This window comes from Squalius cephalus (genome assembly GCF_949319135.1).
Source record: "Squalius cephalus genome assembly, chromosome: 2".
Taxonomy (NCBI): Eukaryota; Metazoa; Chordata; class Actinopteri; order Cypriniformes; family Leuciscidae; genus Squalius; species Squalius cephalus.
Window position 1 is genome coordinate 26,765,726 of NC_137123.1, and position 9,268 is coordinate 26,774,993.

Consider the following 9,268-nt stretch of genomic DNA (forward strand, 5'->3'; position numbering starts at 1 on the left):
CTACGCTACTTCCGACGTCATAAGTTTCGTAAGTTGCGCATTAGGGGCAAGTAGATTGCATATGGCCGTTTGGCCGGAAGCTAGAATTTTACATTGAAACGTGTTAAATATGAATATTTTTCTTACACAAACTCATCGCTTTGCTTCAGAAGGCCTTTATTAACCCCCCAGAGCTGTGTGAAGTTTGTTTATGATGGATGGATGCATATTTTTGAGCTTCAATCTGATGGTTGCAATCCACTACCATTATAAAACTTTATTGAGGATATTGTTTAATGTAACTCTGATTGTATTCGTACACCTGGCTTGAGGCTGAGTAAATCTATATAGAATATATATAGAATATAAATTATATGATGCATGACGTCCAAGACCCTACAGGGGACAAGTGGTTTGGAGAATGGATGGATGATGTATGATGTTATACCAATAAAAGGCCGGGTGAAACTCTGTGCCCATGAGTCTCCGTGACCTCCCTCAATTATCTCCACAAAGTAAACGAGGAATTCTGACCTGTATTCACAATTAGAGGAATTCTGGATTATGGACAGGCATATGTGTTTATTTTGCTTGAACAGAATGAAGATTATTTTCTGTGATAATTGACAGGATATGAGCTTAATTAGTATTTTAAATGTATATGGGCAGGAAATCAACACCAGAAAATTTATGGTGAATATTCTATGTTCAGTACAAATTTTTACTGAAGCTTTTCTAGAACTAATTATTGATTTTTAATCTATTTAGATTCCTTACAGTCAGGATATTACCCAGAGGACCATTTGCCACTGAACCTGACTGAGACACACCTGAAAGTGGCATTTAGAAAAGTAATACATCTCTTTGAGCACATAAAATGCAAGTGGATGGGTCCCTCAAAGTTCATGCTTCAAAAACCACACAAAGCAAACACGGCAGTATTCCATACGATCACAATTGATGAATCAATGTCTTCTGAAGCGAAACGATAGGTGTGGATAAGAAAAATATTTTAAACTATTTAAACTGAACCATTCCCTCCGGCGAATGGTTATACACGGGTTTATGAGAGCATCGTGAAAATGTGAGAAGTCAAGTTTCTCAATGCGCTTACATCACACTTCACAACATGCTGGCATTTCCGTCAAGCATAAATTTATGTGTGACAGGTTTCAGGTAAAGATGATAACATCAGATGAATGATTCAGTTGAGCAAATATTTTAGCAAGAGCTTCCTGCCAGTCCTGTTCTCTTTATTGTAAGTCAAATGAGTCAGATTACTGAGACTCTCACCCTTTGGGCCCTATTTTAATGATCTGAAACGCAAGTATCAAACGCGAAACGCAAGTAACTTTGTGGGCGGATCTCGGGCGCTGTTGCTATTATACTGGCGGGATAAATTACTCTTGCGCCCGACAATACCTAAAATGGGTTGGTCTGAAGTAGCTACATTACTCAGGTGTGGTTTGGGTGTAACGTGAAATAAACCAATCAGAGCATCATCTCACATTCCCTTTAAAAGCAGGCGCGTTTGTTCCATGGCGGATTACTATTATAACGGCAGATTTGCCAGGCGCACACCAGGAGCGGTTCACAGCCGAGGAGACCGACGTTCTCGTCAGGGCCGTAAAAGACAGAAAAGTGACATTTATGGGGATGGGAGAAACCCACCCAAATTAACTTCGGTTAAACAGGCGTATAATAATTTTGGTAAATGTGTAAGCTAGATTTATGCCTATTTTTCACATCTTCATGGACACAACAATGATTTCCCTCATGTGGAACATTTTTCCTTGTAATTATGTATGGTTTGCAAAAATGGCAACTGCTGCGTCTGTGTAGATGAGAGAAGCAAAGTGTATGCGCGTTGTGCACACGCTACATTATGGCCAAGCATGCGCCCTTAAAATAGCATCTGAACGCGCCACTGACTTTAGACTAGGTTTTTCTTGGTCAGCGGCAGAATTGTTTTCTGGAACTGCAAAATAGCACCAAGGAACGTTTGCGGCAGAACATGCCTCCTCTTTTCGCTGAACCGCCCCCGGGAGCGCAAGTTCATTCCCTAATTTACCGACGTGTGTCTGTGGAGGGAAAAGTCCGCTGTGCGTCAGGTGCAAAATAGGAATGATACTGTACATGCGTTGGTGTACAAAGTCAATTGCGCTGGGTGCAAGATAGGGCCCCTTGTCTTTAATGGCTCTTGGATCCCCTGTCCCATTCTTTGAATAGGATTAGGATTAGGATTAGGACTTGTAACGCTCTAGAGTCTGGGGCAGGTTCCTATACCTGGATACTTCATTTGCATAGTAGTGTGGGATTTACCCTTTATTTGGTTATCCTTTTATTGGAATGTGTAAGTGGGATAAGTAGGGACAGTGTATTTAAATGCATGTGCAGGAAATGTTAGAACGTAGGCTTTGTGTCAGGTGGAGAACAGAGGACCCAAGAGCGAAGTGCAGGTAATAAAGTCCCTTTAATATAACCAAGGTAATAGGCCATGATACGGGCAAAAGGCAGTTCAACAGAAATATACTTCTTGATAATTAGTAACAAAAGTAGACGGGAAACCCTGGACTGGGCAGCAGTGGTCAGCGGGCAGACTCAGTAACAGAAGCAGATAGCGGGAGGCTGGATGCAGAGCCGGACCAGCCTTCAGCAGCAGGGTAACTGGGCAGAGCACAAGTTAAGCGAACATAGAGCCATTAATGAGAAAAAGATGAGTTTTTCTGATTATGTTTTGTTTTGCAGCCTTCCACAGCTCACACGGTGGTTATTCGTGGGTTGCGCTGCTGTTGTTCTTTAACTTGGTTTACTTTTTGTGTAATTATATTATGATTGTGTTTTCAATTTATCTTTGTTTTGTGGTTTTGGTTTGACCGGTTTGAATCGCGCCTATTGACCTATTTTCTGGGCTTGTGCAGCGTCACGCAATCATGCAGAATCTGACTGGCCTCAATGGTTCCTTTGCTTTCATTTTGTTCATCAATTGATGTTGCGATGATTTATATAAAAATGTATATCAAGTCATTCTTAAGTCATACAGTTCAAGTCAAGTCAAGTCTCGAGTCATTGGATCTCAAGTCAAAGTCAAGAAGAGTAATTTTCTTAATTTAGTCAAGCAAGTCTCAAGTCCTTAAATTTGCGACTCGAGTCCCCCATCTCTGCTAAAAGCACAAGGTTTTCCTTTCGGAACAAGAAATCTGTGCATGCTGTGTTTTATTAGGCTACTAGTGTGGTAATCAAGTTCACACACACCGCTCTCTCTCTCTCTCTCTCTCTCTCTCTCTCTCTTAAGTTTTTATGTTGAAAGGAATTGCTACTGTTCTCTGCTTTTCAACAAATCATTTGCACACACATTTCTGTCATTTTTCTATCTGAATCTCACGACCTACCGAGTGTCCGAACTCACACCGTGTAGGCCTACGCCCGCCTTTAGTAGATTAACGTTGGAGGATTTTAACTCGAATAACAGCGTGTACTGACGTCTTTCCGCGGTCAAAACAACATTCCTTCTGATGTTCATTCATGTTTATTTGATGCTATAAATTAACTAGAAGGAAGAGATGATCGGTTCACAGCTTTAGGCTCTACAACAATCTGTCAGACACATTAAAGAGCCACAAAACGGTATTGTTTAAATTTAGAAACATCTCTATTCTAGTTGTTTAAATCCTAGAATAGAGATGACGACAGACTAGGAACAGACTGAAAAACAAACACTAAACGTGACAAATATATTGTTTTTATTATATATTAAGTGATATATCACAATTCATTTTATTCATCGAATTCTCTCAAACTGTCTAAAGCCAACTATAACTTATAGTCATTCATGTGGCAGGAGTTTAGTGAAGCCCCTGAGCCAAGGAGAGGCTTATACAATACTGCTGCCCCTGATATGAACTTTGTCTTTAATAAACTTCTAAAACAAGATCAAGAGTGGAGTCTACATTACTGTTGAAACCACAGCTTACCCACAAATCAAGTCTCAAACACACCTGTTCACTTACTACAGAAAGTGAGAGTGAGATTTCAATAGTAAACCTTAACCTTAATTCTTAAATATTTACAAAGACTCTTTTAAACCTGACAAGTAAAGATGGTGTAAGGGTGGATTTCCTACAGGGGTTTAGGCTGCAGGACTGCCGAATGACTAAAGAAACGATATTAGCAAGATAGTAGAAAACTGTACATTTATTGTCTATTACCACACACTGCTACTTATACCAACGACGGAAATAAGTTACAATAGCTTAATATGTGAGAGTGTTGCTATAGAGTGACAATATTGTATTGCATTGGTGGCACTTCAAAGTCAATACCAAATCAACTAATTAGCACATTATTTGTAATTGAAAGGATTTAATGACAATATGGTTATGGTTACACTTAAAATAGTTACAAAATAGATGTATAAGATGATAAAAACATATACCATTAATTGTACCCATAAAATGTTACCTGAGAGATAGAGAGAGAGAGAGAGAGAGAGAGAGAGAGAGAGAGAGAGAGAGAGAGAGAAAGTGACAAAGAATAGAGGAGCCAAAGAAAGAGTGCCCCAAGAAAGAGAGCCAGAGAATAAAAGGACACAGAGCAACTGTTACAATCTTCTTTTATCCCTTAATTGTTCATTTTCAGATATCTTTGATTATTTTCAATCCTACAATGGCAACATACAATGTTAAATAGAATCATACAAAATGGGATACAAAAAAACAAGAGCAAGAAAGACACATGAAAAGTGCGGAAATAGCATTTGCTGTGGAGACAGTGAATTGCACTATGGCATAATTGAGGTCGGTGGAGCCCGGAGCTTCTGCCTCAATAGTGAGTGTGAAATCTGTCCCGGACTCGGTATCGGAGGGTGCAGTCAGTGTGACGCTTCCCTGAGCACTTCCTCCTGCCACAAGGATCAGATAGCGGGAAAAAGACACGCTGAAGCCCAGGTCAGTCCGGGCTCGGATAGTGTAGTTGCCACCTGTAGTGTTAGAGGTCACTGTGAAGTTGAGACTGAATGGGACTCCAGGCTGTGCAATGTTCTGCGATTGGGCCTGTGGAGGAACAGATATGGTTAATGTATGTTATTTGTCTCATACAGTGATGTGGTTTTTGCTACTATTTTTTTTTGTACCAAACTGTGATGTAAATTTAAGTGTATTTTTGATTGTTAGATTGTTGTAAATTACAGCTATTTGTGTTTGTGTACACAACATTTTTTCATAGATATTTCTTACCGTGATGGTTATTCTATACAACCATTATGGTCATCGAGCAGTGGTTGATGTCTCAAACATAATAATAGCGCGTTTAATAATACGATCGCATTATGATTCATTAAATAAATAGAACCGAATGTCAGGGCTTTACTGAGTCATATGTAAACGTAGTATGAATATTGAAACCTGTAAATTGAAAAAAAATATGTTTAAATTATGTTTTAAAATTGTAATCTTAGTTCAAATGGAACATTATGTAGCCTATTATTATGTACAACTGTATACATCATTTAAATAAGCATGATATATTTATTGTTTAATGCCCAGATGATATGCACAATATCAAAATATAGAACTGTAAAATTAGGATGTGTAGTTGACATGCAGATAATAGCGCAAAAATGTGATTTCTCCTGGCCAACAACAACCAGGCCGTTATTTCCGGCGTGCCGATCGAGTCTGTCCCAAAAATACCTCTCAATGCGCCCTCATGGACTCGCACCAAGGGCCCTATAGGTCTGCACTACATGACGTCACCAAAGTGTGGACTCTGAGGAAGTCCACAAGTCCGGAGTGTGCCATTTGGGACAGGGCCTTAGTCTCTGGGGATGTTGTTGTGGCACTTTGTTCCCAGATTCCTATATGGTGTGTCCTTTATTCTAGGGAATGATTTAGCTGGTGGTAAAGTGCTAGCTGTCCCTGATGTTACCTCTATTGTCCACAAATCAGATGGTCCAGACCTTGAATTGGCATTCCCTGAAATGTTTCCTGCAGGGTCGTGTCTAGAGGGAGGTTGGGGGAGGCAGTGCCTCCCCTAGGGAGTAACGTGCGGTGAAATCTTGTCATGGGTAGGATGTAACCTATCAATGTGGCATATGTTAATATATTCATTCAGTTAATGTAGCAACCCAAGTTCATATCAGGCATCATCACATCGCTGCCTGCATACAGCAAAGTCAGTCATATGTGAGGCTAATGCACAATCAAATCTAATAATCAAATTAATGGACACATCTATCTTATGACTTACAGTATACGACAAACAAATGTTTTGTGCGGGACACAGTAAGAGAGGGAGGCGGCGTGGTGTCAGCGAACCGACAAGCAGCCTAGTCACTATTGTAGTTTGTATTAATGCCATGGTTCAAAAAATAATGTAAAGGTTAAATAATAATTCAATTAGACTTTATAAGAAGCAATTGCGACTTTATTTCACACAATTCTGACTTTATATCTTGCAATTCTGACTTTATAACATGCAATTGCGACTTTATTTCACGCAATTCTGACTTTATATCTCGCAATTCTGACTTTATAACACGCAATTGCGACTTTATTTCACGCAATTCTGAGAAATAATGACAGAATTGCGAGATAAAAAGTCGCAATTATCTTTTAAAATGTTTTATTCTGTGGCGGAAACAAGCTTCCAAAACCTCCTGGCCTCTTCCTCCCATCCATCCTCCCTGACGCGTAGCTACCGTTTACGGTAGGGCCGACCCAGCTATCGGTAGGCGCCGGCGGTGCCGCGGTAGCCTACCTGCAGGGTTGGGGAGTAACGGAATACATGTAACGGCGTTATGTAATCAGGATACAAAAATCCAGTAACTGTAATCCGTTACAGTTACGTCAAAAAACGTAGTAATCAGATTATAGTTACATTTTGAAAAAAGGGGGAATACTTTCAGGATTACAATGGTTTCATTTAAAACTAAATAAATAAGTATTTTGGCATAATAACACTATATTAAGCGCTGCTTGATTATACAGTAGTTCCTGGTTCTGTTGCCAGTAATGACTCACGTGTGCCACGCGCTGGTGCATGTGCAAATAACAGCTTTCTACAATCTCCTCAGACGCAGATTGAATCACTGCTGCTAGTAGAAACGATGCTGCCTGCGGGTAAAATCGCTTTTAATTCATGGAAATTCCGCTGCTATTTTGTAGAAATTAGGAGAGTAGCTTTTTTAGTACCCAAAATGTCCTTTCTTAATCTTTTCTCGCGTAACGGGATGTTCTGTCTAGGTAACGTAGGGGAACTCCATGGGGAACTCCCACTGCCAACGCCCCAAGTCCAGTCAGGCAAATTAAGAAAGATCATGGCTTTAGTCAACATGTAGGCCTATTTTAAAATAAACTAATATGTAGATTGTGTAAAAATTTTAAATGTTGTGTTTTTATTTTTAAGTTAAAAATTAGTTAAAAATAAAACAAAATAACCTGTAATACCATACATTAGCCACTAGATGTCTGTAGGCCTATAGCCCTTTACATTCAGGCCTGTGTGTATATTTTGCAAATATTGTACACTGGACCAAATTCTTAATAAATAAAAGGTTTTTTTTTTTTTTTGTTTTTTTTTATAATATTTCTTCTTGCTTGACTTTATTTATATACGTGACCTTGAAGTAATCCAAAAGTAATCAGTTACATTACTTTCATATTATAGTACTTGGATTACGTTACTGAATTTTTTTTTTATGAAGTAATTTGTAACTGTAACGGAATACATTTTTAAAGTAACCCTCCCAAGCCTGCCTACCTACCTGAGAAAACGTTTTGGAAAAGACGGGCTATGGACCCAACCAACTCTTTAGGAGGGGAGGGGAGAACTCCCTCACATGGTACAACCTATGCAGAGGCTGCGCTCTGCGGTGTCAGAATGCGGAACGTCCGAACGTGTGTAGCCAGAGAATGTCTGGTGTAGCCTAATGTAACTAACGTGACAAATGTGAAAAAAAAACAAAAACAAATCCTCGACCGGCCCAAAAGTGAAGCGGCCCACCGGGAATTCTCCCGATTACCCACCCCGGGCCTGTTGACAGCCAACGCTAGGCGCCGCTAGATCGGGAAGCGCGGATTGAGTGAGAGCGAGTGGATCACGTGACATGAAGCAAGCTCGGTCTCTGCCTCAATGTTGATCATTCAAGACAGCATGAGAGCTGACTGCGCATGCGCAAACCTACGTAAACTACGTTCTATGGACCAAAGAGGCACTGCTAACCTCTGCCTCAATGGCCATGGCCTTGAATTTCCTGCATGAGACAATGGTTTTAGGAGCAAACAATGGCAAAATGAGTATATTATATGTGTATTCCTGAAAATTTTTGTTACAAAAAATAATATTTGGAATAAAATAAATGCAATTAATAATGTGGTGAATTAATAAAGTTCTTGGAATTAATAAATGTAATGTCAACATTTTCTTTGGTGAGGCACTGCCTACCCTGCCTACCCTGACCGCACGTCCCTGCCCCTAGGATAAGCCCTGCCTCCCCTGAGAAATGATCTGTCCATCTGATGATAAATTAGAAAAGACTTCGGGCGTACCCGCTCTGAAAAAGTGCATCATGTCAGAACAGAACGCCAATGAAATGTTTACCTGGCAAAGCTTTAAAGCACGAGCAAATAATGAACTTTTGTGATTGCGAATAAGTGCAGTGTCCTGTGAGTGTAACTCTACCGCTGCATTAACATGTGATGTGAATGTATGTCGAGTTTTACAGTATTGGGACTGAGGCGCCAGAACTGCTGCAGCTGATAGAATGTACGCTGTAGCACGATAGGCCTACTACCATATTTTTAGTTTCCATGCTTATTGTGTTTCCACAGCAATGTTAGTGAGTAAATCTACTGAAATGGCCACCATAACAGTGGAGTGTGATGTGTAAGATGAGAAAGCAGAGGTTAACGCACATTTCACACATACTCCGTGTGCAGTGCGAATGCGGTACAGGAGCAGCACACGCAAGTACTTTCACATATGCTGCCTTTGCAGTGCGTAACTAACCCATGGCTGTACCACAAACACATACTCACTATTTGTGTTTCAAATCCAGAGGTTATCAGCAACTTTTCTTAAAAACTCTCTCACTTTGCGATTCTCTTTGTACACATACACTCTTTAATAGACATTCACGTTTAAACACAATTTAAACAACGTATTATTCAATGCATTACATACATATTAATATATTAAGTTGCACAAGCAAGTGGTAAAATATTTAACCATTTAAATTTTAATACAATAAATATTGAATATAATAAAGAACTTGTTTTTCCACCTCCACGAA